Consider the following 13,148-nt stretch of genomic DNA (forward strand, 5'->3'; position numbering starts at 1 on the left):
TTTTCTCACCCTAGTATAGAGTGTGTTTTTCCTCCCGTAAGGGTGAGTTTTCTCACCCTAGTATAGAGTGTGTTTTTCCTCCCATAAGGGTGAGTTTTCTCACCCTAGTATAGAGTGTGTTTTTCCTCCCATAGGGGTGAGTTTTCTCACCCTAGTATAGAGTGTGCTTTTCCTCCCATAAGGGTGAGTTTTCTCACCCTAGTATAGAGTGTGTTTTCCTCCCATAAGGGTGAGTTTTCTCACCCTAGTATAGAGTGTGTTTTTCCTCCCATAAGGGTGAGTTTTCTCACCCTAGTATAGAGTGTGTTTTTCCTCCCATACGGTGAGTTATTCTCACCCTAGTATAGAGTGTGTTTTTCCTCTCATAGGGTGAGTTTGAGAGGTTCGTGAGGAAGAGGTAAATGATCTTCATTTAGTATAATAATGCTTACCTTTAACCTTGAAGAATCAGTCAGATCTTTTCTATCTTATCCAATATGAATTCAGAATAAGATAGAGCAATCATAACTTCATTATAATTTCTTCCCAGATGGCAAATGTATCAAAGTAGAGAAATGCAATGTTAACTCTTGCATTGTGTAATATACGACATAACAGTGAAAACAGTGTTTCTTCATTTAATGCGTTCAGATTTTAATGTGATTAATTGTCTTCTTTATAAAAATAATACCATTCAATTCAGCATTAAAATTTGACAAAGCTTAAAAATCTTAGAGGAAACTAAACGCAGCACGCTCACCAAGGTATTCATGTAGAAGAACAAGCCATCCCTAAATTACATGAAGCTTGCAAGGAATATTATGTATCGATTTCTAAATCATACAAAAAATCCGCAACTTTTAATGTACATACATATTTTCCAATAAGTCTTTTTTGAGACTTCCACTTGATGCTTAGAAGCCAATTGGGACTGGATATATGTACAGTCACATACACTGCTGGGTTGTAATGATTTAATTGAAAGTCAATGGTGCTGTTACAACCCAGAAGTGTCCTTGAGTGTACAATATAACATGAAGGGTATTGATCTTCAGAAGTCACACCTGTTAATTATAAAATAACAACTTCTTTCTGTACTGTTTGGAAAGCAACACTCATGCTCACATACATTGCTAGGATAAATAAATGACATACTTAACACAACAAAATACTGTATACTTGTATATCCGTAGATAAATTTTATGTATACGTTGGATGCAAGTATATACATACATGGTAAGGGGATAATCTCTGAAAAATACTACCTTGCCACTAAATGCATACACATTAAGCAATAATTCAACCTTACCTTTCCTTTGCTGTTGGTTCTGCACACTCAGTTCAGTGCCACAATCATTACAATGTGAGTGATTTTTGGTGCTTTTAGAACCTATTTCAGTTCTTTAATAAATTAATTAGAAACGAAAATGTACATTCTTAAGAAGGCAGAGCAAATTTAGTAGAAGTTATAAATGTTCATATACATAATTTTTAACCACTCTATTTCAAATACAGAGCTTAATTTTTTTCGCCCCAAAGATTAGGTTGAAGAAATAAAGTTACCAGTTAGCAAAAAATTCAACTTTATTTACAATATTCGTACATTTCATCTTGCAATAATTCAACATAGTTCTCACAATTTTATCCAAAAAAAGAGGAATTTTACTTCATTGCTTAAAATTTGCATGCTGTATTCCTTTAAAATGTCTGTATGGAAAGGCGTCCATGATCTGAAAGGAGAAAAAATGTAAGAGTAAATAAGAATATAACCAAGAATGCATTTAGGTCAGAGTGTGATAGTTTAGAATGTACTTATAACATTTATGAGTCTTAATACTTCCCTGAAAAGTATACTAGTGATGTGTGCATACAAAGTGATTCAAGCTTGAGTAGCCAGCCTTCATGGATGAATGGTTACGAAAGCATGCTAAAACGCCTGGGGTGTCGAGTTCGAATCCCAGCCTGAGCACAGGTGTTCTTTGTGAGTGTCCATTCATCCATTCCATCATATCATCACTCATCCTCATGTTCGCAATTAGCCCAAAAGTGGCAGAAATGCGAAGAAAAATAAACAAAATCAATCAGTCAAGCTGCTCAATTGATAGATTGACTTGGTGTTTTAAGTCCACTTTATGCACAATATGGCTAATCGAGACTGGACCTGCGGTTCAAAGTGGGATCCGAACCACTATGTGCCTCCACAGGGTATCGAACCCAGGGCCCCTTGATTACAAGGCAACGACCTACCACTGCACCATCGGGGAGGCCCTCAAGCTGATCAGTTTCTACATTGAATGCAGTAGCACTAAATTGGCAATTTATTTTACACAGCATTTCCCATAATATTTAAAGCTCGGGGGGGGGGAGGTTAAACCCAGTAACCCCCCTTGCGTGCGCCACTGATTGAATGAACAGGTGGAGGGACTAAGAGTATGTCACCCTATTATGCAAAGGTAATATAAACATGCATGCTTTTATTTCATAAGCAAGGGCCTATAAAAGGAGGGTGATGATGGGGCTATAAACAGGCAGAAAAAAATAGCGAAATGAGGGCTGACTACTGGGCACGCCACAGCATATAACTGGAAATGGCACACTATCTTCAAAAGTAAGAAATTACTTTAGGATAATATTTTGTGCTGAAACATCGGTGTCGGGAGATGGAGGTGGAACATATCCGTTGACCCCCCCCCCACCCCCTGGAATTGCCATCGGCCATTTCAAGTCACAAAAAGCAGAAGTTGTTATAACATAAATAATGTTTAGAAAGCTTTTATTGAAAAGTTAAAACTTAAAGATAAAACAGAATAACTGTGCATTTCAATACACTAACTGTGTAAAATGTAAAAAAAAAAAAATATATAGTAATAAGGAAAAGTTGTACTTGATATTCATTCATCTAGTAGTTCTCCCAAAGGATTTAATAATAGTAATAATAATAATATAATTTTATTTTTTTGTTATAATAGTTATTACTGTAAAATTATTATCATAACCATGATTCTTATTGTTAATATTTGTTCTACTATTAAGTTAAGTCAATGGATTGCCCCCCAATACACACACACAAACACCTTTCTGGTGTCGCCTAAGAGCTCAAACAGTACCATTCAATGTTGGTGTGAAAAATATTTTTTTTACTAATTTTTGAGTGTTTAGCTTTAGCTTTCTTTTGTTTCTGTTAGTTCTGCAGGGTGCGAAATCCTGGGGGGACAGGGGGATTTCCCACCACCAACATTGGCCTGGGGGAAGATTTTTTGTTATAACAAACGAAAGATAAGCAATTACTTTTAATTTCAAATATACTGTACTAAGAATAATATCGAAAACACACACAAATTAGTGTAGTTGTGAGTATTGAATGCTTTCTCTCTCAAGAAATCATTAACAAATCTACACCAATACGCACAATTAAAGTAAAACAAGAATGCAAGAAAATTATAACTATGAAATCTAATTGATTTATATTAACATAAAGCACAAACAAAACAAAAACTTACACATAATAAAAGCACTTCAACTATTTCATAATTTATAACATCTTTAACCAAGTTACTAAAGGAATTAGTTGGCTGCTTTACAATATCTGATATGTATAAAAGTAACAAATTAATTTAACTACTAACTAACTAACTAACTCTCTAGCCTTCTTAAACCCGAAGGTTCATGGCTGCAGCAACACAGGCCTTCCATCTTTCCCTATCTTGAGCAAGTTCTATATACTCTTTTCCATCCCTACCGATTTCCCTTAGGTCCATCTCGACGTTGTCCCTCCATCTTCGTCTTGGCCTTCCTACTGGTCTCTTACCATCAGGTTTCCCAACAAGAATCCTGTAAACTCCTCTTTCCTCTCCCATTCGTGCCACATGGCCTGCCCACCTAAGTCTTCTTGATTTCATTATTCTAATAATATCTGGACATGAATACAAATTATGTAGTTCTAAATTATGTAACCTTCTCCACTCACCTGTCTCCTCATCCCTTTTAGGTCCAAATATTTTCCTAAGGATCCTATTTTCAAATACTCTCAATTTATGTTCCTCTTTCAATGTAAGGGACCAAGTTTCACACCCATATAATACTACAGGCAATATTACTGTTTTGTATATTTTAACTTTTAGTTTCTTAGATATTAAACGAGAAGACAAAAGTTTATGAAGAGAGAAGTAACATGCATTTCCTGAATTAAGCCTACTTTTTATTTCCTCTTTAATATAATTTTCATTTGTTAATATTACTCCTAAGTATTTGAATTTGGAAACTGTTTCAAACGATTTGTTATCAATAATTAGATTTTGATTATTACCTAACACTTGGTTTCGGCCTGTAAGCATATATTTAGTTTTCTCTTTGTTAACTTCCAAACCTATCTCTTTAGCAGTTTTGAAAAATATTTTAGCATTATTCTTAATTGTATTCACATCATCCCCCAGTAAGTCTACATCATCTGCATATGCTAACAACTGAGTCACACCATTTAATTTTAGTCCTTCTTTAGTTTCGTTTACCTTCCTAACAGCATATTCTAAGGCAAAATTAAAGAGCAATGGAGATAATGCATCTCCTTGTTTTAACCCATCATGAATTGTAAATTTGTCAGACATATTAATACCCACACGAATTTTACTTTCTGTTTCACTGGTGCATATTTTTATCATACTAACAAGCTTCTTAGGTATTCCAAACTCTACTAATATATTATATAATTTATCTCTTTTGACCGAATCATATGCTTTTTTGAAATCAATGAATAGCTGATGGACATTTTGATTATATTCCCACTTTTTTTCAAGTGTCTGTCTGATGTGAAAAATTTGATCTGTAGTTGATCTGTTGCGTTTAAATCCACATTGATAATCACCTATAATTTCATTAGCATATGGGGTTAGTCTTGTTAAAAGAATGTTAGATAATATTTTATATGTTGTTGAGAGTAGAGAAATTCCACGGTAATTATTGCAGTTCATTTTATCACCTTTTTTAAACACAGGAACAATTATGGATTCTTTCCACTGTTGAGGGATTTCTTCTTTATTCCATATTAAACAAATTAATTTATGAATTTGACATATTAATGAATTTCCACCATATTTAATTAACTCAGCTGGTATTAAATCAATGCCAGGTGCTTTGTTATTCTTTAGCCTTTTAATAGCATCTTTAACTTCAGTCAAGTTAGGTTCTGGAACTAAAGGTTCTGCTGTGTGTACTTCAGTTACTTCTGATTTATCTCCTACATGGACATTTAAAAGGTCATTAAAGTAGTTCTTCCATCTATTTAGAATATCGCTTGGGTCAGCTAGAAAATCACCGTCTTTATCTTTTATCAAGTGTACTTCAGGTTGCCACCCCTTTCTAAACTCATTTACACCTTTATATAAATCTCTGATATTTTTATTTTTGCTGTTTATTTCAATTTCGTTAATTTTGCTTTTCAAGTAATCTCTTTTTTTACTTCTAAACGTGCGGTTAACTTCTCGCTTTATTCTATTATAATTGTTTAGATTTGTATCATCAGAGTTATTTAACCACCTAAGTCTAGCCTGATTTCTTATTTCTATTAGATTATGACATTCATTATCAAACCATGGCTTACTTTTTCTCGGTTTATGGTATCCTATACTTTCTTTAGCTGCTGATTCTATTGCATTACGTATGTGCTCCCAATTCTTATTTACGTCTGTTTCATTTATATTTTCATCATCATTTAAATCCTGCAAAACATCAAATCTATTTGACAGTTTAATTTGGTAATCTTTCTTAATTCTTTCATCAGTAAACTTTCCTGTATCAAATTTTAGAACTTTTAGATTTTGTTGCTTATGATTTATCACTGAGAGTCTTTCTCTTAATTTAGCAATTACTAAATAATGGTCACTGGCACAGTCAGCACCTCTATGTGTACGAACGTCAATTATACTAGTATGCCTTCTCTTATCAATGAGAATATGATCTATCTGATTATGAGTTTTACCATCTGGAGAAGACCAGGTATATTTATGGATATCTTTATGTTTAAATGTGGTACTTTTCACAATTAAATTCTTTGAGGTTGCAAAAGTAATCAATCTTATACCATTATCATTACTTAATTCATGAAGACTTTCTTTACCAATTGTGGGTTTAAATGTCTCTTCTTTGCCAATCTGTGCATTACAGTCACCTAACAGAATTTTCATATCATACTGAGAAAATTTATCAAAGACCTGTTCTAACTCTGTGTAAAAATCATCTTTAGTATTATCATCTTTATCTTCCGTTGGTGCATGTATGTTTATTAAAATAATTTTACACCACCTACCCTGTAAAACTGCATATGATATCCTATCATTAATAAATTCTACTGTTTTAAGAGCTGAGATAATTCTATTATTTATGAAAAAGCCTGTTCCAAAATTATGATTTTCAGTACCACCATAGAAAAAAGTATAATTTTTAGTTTTACAATTCCCTTCTCCTGGCCACCTAACTTCCTGGACAGCTACTACATCTAATTTATACTTAACTATCTCATTAACTGTACACTGAAATGCCCCAGGCCGGTAAAGGCTCAGAACATTCCAGGTGCCTAATTTAATATCCTTATTCCTAATGTAGATCTTATCCTTAGTCCAGGGACCTCCCAAAGTAGTCCCCACCCGGAGATCCGAACGGGGGACTATTTTACCTCCGGAATATTTTACCTTGGGAACATCCATGGCCTTATATTGCTGATTCTTGACATGGCTTTTTACAGTGCAGAGTTGTCAGCTCTACGCCTAACCCCCAATATGAATGGAGGAACTACTACAGAAGACAAACACAAACACATTAGACAGCACAACTACTACACAAGACACACCCAAATACATCACAACTATAACACAATATAAACACAAACACACCACAACTACTACACAAGACAAACATAACCAAATTAGACAGCACAACTACTATGCAAAACAAACATACTAGACAGCACAACTACTAAATTTTCCTCCATTTTCATGAAGACAAAAAAATGCAAAAAACCATTTCTGTTAAATACATGTGTTAGGAACAATATAAAAAAATAAAATCGAAATTCTAGCTAAAAATAGAAAAGTTATAACGTAAAAACTACAACCTTGACACAGCGTCTCGATCGAGATGCTTGGGTGGCAAAAGGTTAACACTATAAAGGGTGTGTGTGATGCCAACATTTTAAAAAATGTTTAATTCAATTCAATTAAATAGTGCATATATTTAAAATATTTAATTTACATTTGCCACATATACTCAGACTAACAATACATCTACAAACAAGTCACAAATGTTATGGGATATACTAATCCATGAAACATTACAGCTTTCTTTTCCTTCCTTGATAAAAATTAAAGCTAAATTTTGATGAAAAAACTTACCAATGGGTTTTGGATTAATAAAAGTTGCAATTTTTCATATATACAGAGAAAAATTCATGCATAATTACCGGAGCCAATAATTTACCCGGAATTTCTGGTGAGTAGCCACCCTGTTATAATAATCAATATTTGAAGGGTGTGTAAGGGGTGACCTTCTAGTAAGGCACTCAAAAGTCAACCTCGCTTCCACTAATTACCCGGCAACTGTTTCTTCTAGGCCAATGAGGGACTGGTGTTTGGATCTGCAGCCAGTAAAATTCTCTGTATGGCTACTTTGCGTCATTATATGTGCTGAATGCCACTTTGCAGCCTCAGCTTTTAAGGCTCGGCTGGACCTTTGGCCACCACCAGGGCACATTTTTAAAAATTTTCCTCCCCTTCCAGAAAAACTGCTGCAATATTATAAAATCTGGGAAATTACATCAGCTTTGAATTGCTTCTAGAGCACAGATGTGAATTTTGTGTGGTTTGCTTTCGCTGTTATCTACAGGGTGTATCAGAAGTCCCTTACCACCCCTTGTAAAATCTGCAGTGATGTATTTTCATAGAATTTGATATGGGTGATACAAAATAGGCCTAGGGGGACACCTTTTTTGAGTATGTCACGGGGATGGCCGCCATCTTGAATTCAACTTTTTTATTTAAAATGACAGGTTGGTCATGTGATACATGACCATAGGCTAGAATTTTGTCAGGATGTCAAATCTGAAATCAGATTTCATGTAACTTCATTTGGTGAAATGTTATTGGCAACTGCAAGTGATGTTTACCTGTTACAGAATGTGCTCCACATGTTGTCCGTGCTGGGCAATGCACGTGTGCAGATGCTTCTCCCAATGTCTGTGGACACCGAGCAAGGTATCTGGTGAAATTTGCTCAAAGGCAGTCATGATACGTTGTTCCAGATGACGAAGATCACAAATTTTCACACCATACACCATAGCATTAACATGTCCCCAAAGGTAGAAATCCATTGGAGTTAGGTCTGGCGATTGGGCAGGCCATTCAACTGGCACACGTCGACCAATCCATGCCCCAGGAAATTGTTCATCCAGGTACTGAAGCATCTAGATGCCATAATGGGAAACTTGTTTAAAAACACCTGGGGAATGTACCATCTTCTGACATCAGAGCTGGCAGTATCTGTTCCTGTAGGATCTCCAGGTATCGTTCCACATTTAATTTCCTTGAATGTAAAAAGGACGGATTATCCATGTTCCCTATATGCCTGCCCACACCCTAATTTTGCCTGCACCGGTCATTTTGGAGGGATCTGTCCATGTGGGATTGTCATGCGACCAATAGCACGTGTCTTGCATATTCACCTCCCCATTTACGTAGAAGTTTGCTTCATTGGAGTGGAGTATCTGCATAGTGACGTTTGGATTTAGCTGTAATTGCGCCATAGCCCACCTGTAAAACTGTACGTGGTGATCTGGATCGTCCTTGGAGAGGTGTTGCTGCATTTGCACTTTATACGGATGGCACTTGTGCCTCTGTAGCAGATGTTGATTTTAGTTACAGTAAGGGATGGGGACACATGACAAATTAATTTACTTTTAATAATACACACATGTGGCGGAGGGGGAATGTAAATTAAGAACTTTCTTCCCCCACCAGTTTTCAATGATTTCGCACCCTGTAGTTCTGTCCTGTCAAAGTGTATGTGTAAACATCATGTAGCGAAAAGGCAAAAAGATTTTATTTATTCTGTACATTACACTAGCATGTAACAGGCACAGTGCCAGAAGGAGAAGTGAGTGGATGCCTCATTCCATCCCTTCACCCAGCAGACAAGAGACAATTTTAAATATTTTCTATAGAAACAAGACATAGCTACATGAAAGTTCAACTCTCCAAAAATAAAAGCATGGATATGATTCTGTTTTCAAGTAGCAGAAATAAAGTTCTATTGAAAGTTTAGTAGGCTACGAAAGAAATACATAAAGATTATAATTTGTATATTTATGCTAAGGTGCATTTTGGAAATGCATATCCAAAGATTCTTAATTACAAAATGAAAGGTGTGTATGTATGGTTCGCACACGCAGCATTATATTTTACGTTCCTAGTTCTATTTATGTGATTCTGACATTTTCAGATTACATACAGGTTAATTGATTTATTTACTTACATTTCCATTTACAAAATCAGGATCATCTTCAAACATCAGATGTGGTTATTTTAGTTAAACAGCATTCAATGTCTGAAATAAGGAATAAATTTAAATTAGATTAATCTTGAAAGTAGCAAAAATTTAACTTCTTCAATACAACAGTTTATTGTACAACTATATTTCTTAATAGATGGGAGACTATTTGAAGCGTTCAAGTGGATTTAACATATAAAAGTTAATTATCATGCAAAGTTAGTATCATTTGGATCCCCCCAGCAATTTAAATTCTCCTAAGGAATGTCTATATATACAGTGGAAGATTGAATGAAAGAAACCCAGAATGATGAAAGTTTAGATACTTTTCAAATAAGAATTAATTTCTTTATATGTGTGTTTTCTTCTACATAACATCTCAAAATGAATTTAATTTCCAAAGACAAAATTTGTATGTAGGCTTTTACAGGGTAACTGATAGCCAATAAATGTAGCATCACAGACCCTCACTTTGCAAGTTGAAAAGAGAAAACAAATAAAATGTATGAATCACTTACTTCATCCCACATCCACAAGAACACTAAATTGTACACAAGCAGCAATCGATTCTCAGAACTTAAAGATGCTGACACAGAAGTATATTTGCTGTGTGGTCTAGTGAACCATTTTTTTTCACTAATCCTCCATGAAATTAATTGTGTAACAAAGATATTAGGAAAGGTATGTAAAGAGTGAGATGCATAAATATTTCCCGGAGAAGTTCAATGCAGTTCAATTCCTTAAATACACGTGGGACATCAAAAAATATTGAAAATTATGAACAACTTGCCTGATAATATTTTAACATCTCGCTGTACACATTGTGTAATTAGTATGCCATATCAATTTCCAAATACTTCTTAAGACAGTCACAACAAAGTTTTACACTCCAGCCTACACTGTGTATAACTATTAGTACTGTCCTTTCCAGTGGCGAACACTCCCTTTGAAACAGAAATAACCGAAGCTATGAGACACCCACCCACCCTTTCCTATTTCCAGATTTGTTGTTTGAATTTGTTTTTAAGTCCACTTTATGCACAGAAAGGCTAATCGGGGCTGCACCTAAAGTTCAAAGTGAAATCTGAACCACTACCGAGTATGGAACCTCGGACTCCTTGATACATGTATCTATGTATGCATGTACTTTGACACTTTAATTTTATTTTCACACTCACTATGATGACTAAATGTTCAATACTAGCTGACCACCTCTAGCGTGCGCTACACCTGGGTACATATAGTGGTCGCCACTGGTCCTCCCACCTCAACATATAAGCTTACTTCCTAAGAGACCTCTTCATTTCAAGTTCCTACAGCTTAAAACTTATGAAAATAATGAATAATAAATTCCCTTGAAAAGAGAACAAAATTAGATTTGAACTACTCTACTTACATTGCATATCTGTGTAAACCCAACCCATGCAGGATCCTTGAAAAACTGCTATCGGTGATGAGTGGCGAAATGTTCAGTGTAGATTGGAACTAAGGCGAGTGTGTTTGTGGGTATTATCCGTATTCACTCCTCTCTATGCATGGCACATTCCTGAAAAGGAGTTGAAAATTAAAATAATACTTAAAATTTTATGTTACACAACAATATTTATGTGTAAAAGAAATCTAAGACAACACTCTAAAAGAAATTCTAGCTGCTGCTTGAAATTGTAAGTTTTCTTAACTTAAATTGTTAATGTTTAGAATCCCCCAAGGACCGAAAATTAGAAGATACTATGGACGCACACTACAGAAAACCTCACGAATATCAGCGTCTGAATGTGGGAAGGCGACCATTGCTCCAGAAAATTAATGTCAAGGTATATTTAACTTTCACGCCCTTGTTTACAATGTGTCTTTTTTCCTTTAAAAAATTGTGAATTAGATGCAATCGACTACAACGAATGAATGGAGTTTAAGCAGCAGCTTACAAATCTTATAAACTCTTACAGAAGCCTGTTTTGTAAATAATATTTCCCATGCAAATTAACTTTACGTCCCACAGTATCCCACTGCATTATTTTGGCCTCTTTACTTAAAAATCAATTAAAAATCCCTCTGGGGTACGTTCCGACAGGCAATAACGAAAGATTATGAATTATGCGCAACAAGTTACTTTACAACTTTAGGAACATCACACACCAAACGAAGGTGCCAGTCGCAGTCAGAATAGTCGACACCAAAGGGGGCTCTAGCCCACAACGAAATATTTTTGGCCCATCTCCTCCTAACACAAATAGCCAACAGTTAAAAATTGGGATTGCTTACAGCGCAGCGAGAATCACACAAGAACAGAAGAACACAAAGAGAGAGAGTGAAAGAGACCGAAGATACATTGACAGCGAATGACAGAGAACATAAATAGAAGGAAATGGGAAAGAGAGAAGGAAGCGTAAAAAGAAAGAGAGAAAAGGTAAAGAAGAATAACGGAAATGGAAACAGAGGAACCAAGAGAGCAGAGAAAAATTGAAACATATGAAAACGGAGAAAGAAATAAAGATGATAGAGAATCCTAGTAGCAGTGATAATTGTAGTAGGGTCAACCTTTGTAACGTTGTTCCCCCAAACATCCACATATTCTGTTTAAAGTAACATTATCTTTCGTTTGTACCGGATTGTATAGCATTTACTTTTGTTTGCAACATTACAGAGTTCGAGTATTCACAAATTGAACTTGGGGGGGGGGGACTTAAATGTCTTAGCACGTCGAGCTGCGACGCCAGGTGTCCCGGGTTCGAATCCCGCTTGGGCATGGTTGTTTGTAAATGTCCATTCATCAATTTCATCACTCATCCCCATATTCTCAAAATTAGCCAAGAGGCACAAACCGCGAAGTAAAATAAAACGAATCAATCAAATCAAATCAAACCATCACGAATGCCAATCTTCGGACGAGAACTATTGAAAGGGCTCACACTGCATGCTAAACAGTGCCCTCTCACCGTGTACTGTCATTATTTCGAAATGTGAAACACATTTTGGTCTAAGCATTTAGGATAGGACAATCTGAGCATATATAAAGAAAACTTACAGTGTAAAAATATTGAAAACGTTATTGAACTTACTTACCTTCGAATCCTGCTTTCTTATCTTCACTTTCAAATACCCACTCAGCAGACAAACTATTCTTGCCCACGGCACAGACGACCTCACACAATGTCAACGGCAAGGCTATTCTGGGCCTGCTTGTCCCAGACGACCTTCGATTGGTCCACACGAAAAGCGCGCCGTATACGACGCGTGACTTGCAACAAAAGACACTAAAAGTGAATGTCCTTTAAACAAAGCAACGATCTTTGGGGGTGGGGGTGGTTTAGACAACTTTTGTGGCAGGCGGATCCACTGGGGGGGCGATGGGAGCGATCTCCATTCCCAACTGCCAGTTCTTGGATATGATATTATACCTGATATTTTTGAGACTCAAATGTTCCGACTTTTATCCCCAAATTTAAAAGGCTCGATAATATTTATAAAATAAATCAACCTTATGATCAAATAAGCTAATCGAAACTGACACTACAGAGTAGTTATGTTCCCGGATATGGGTCGATAAATCAATTGATTGGAAAAGATCGATGAAAGATCAATTGATGATAAAGGGCAGTGGACAAGCAAGCATTGTTTATTTTTGGAGAGAGGCCAGA

General features: G+C 35.7%; 1 long non-coding RNA gene across 1 annotated transcript; it reads right to left on the reverse strand.

Moving 5' to 3' along the window:
* Window positions 1-1,664: 1,664 nt before the first annotated feature.
* Window positions 1,665-12,633, reverse strand: LOC145994345 (uncharacterized). The gene is made up of 4 exons (XR_014442337.1): window positions 12,574-12,633; window positions 10,907-11,056; window positions 9,496-9,567; window positions 1,665-1,709 (listed from the first exon to the last, which is right to left on the reverse strand). It is a non-coding gene; the product is annotated as an uncharacterized LOC145994345 (long non-coding RNA).
* Between the last annotated feature and the right edge of the window lie 515 nt (window positions 12,634-13,148).

The sequence above is a fragment of the Lepisma saccharinum genome, chromosome 10 (genome assembly GCF_977018435.1).
Source record: "Lepisma saccharinum chromosome 10, izLepSacc3.1, whole genome shotgun sequence".
NCBI classification, from domain to species: domain Eukaryota; kingdom Metazoa; phylum Arthropoda; class Insecta; order Zygentoma; family Lepismatidae; genus Lepisma; species Lepisma saccharinum.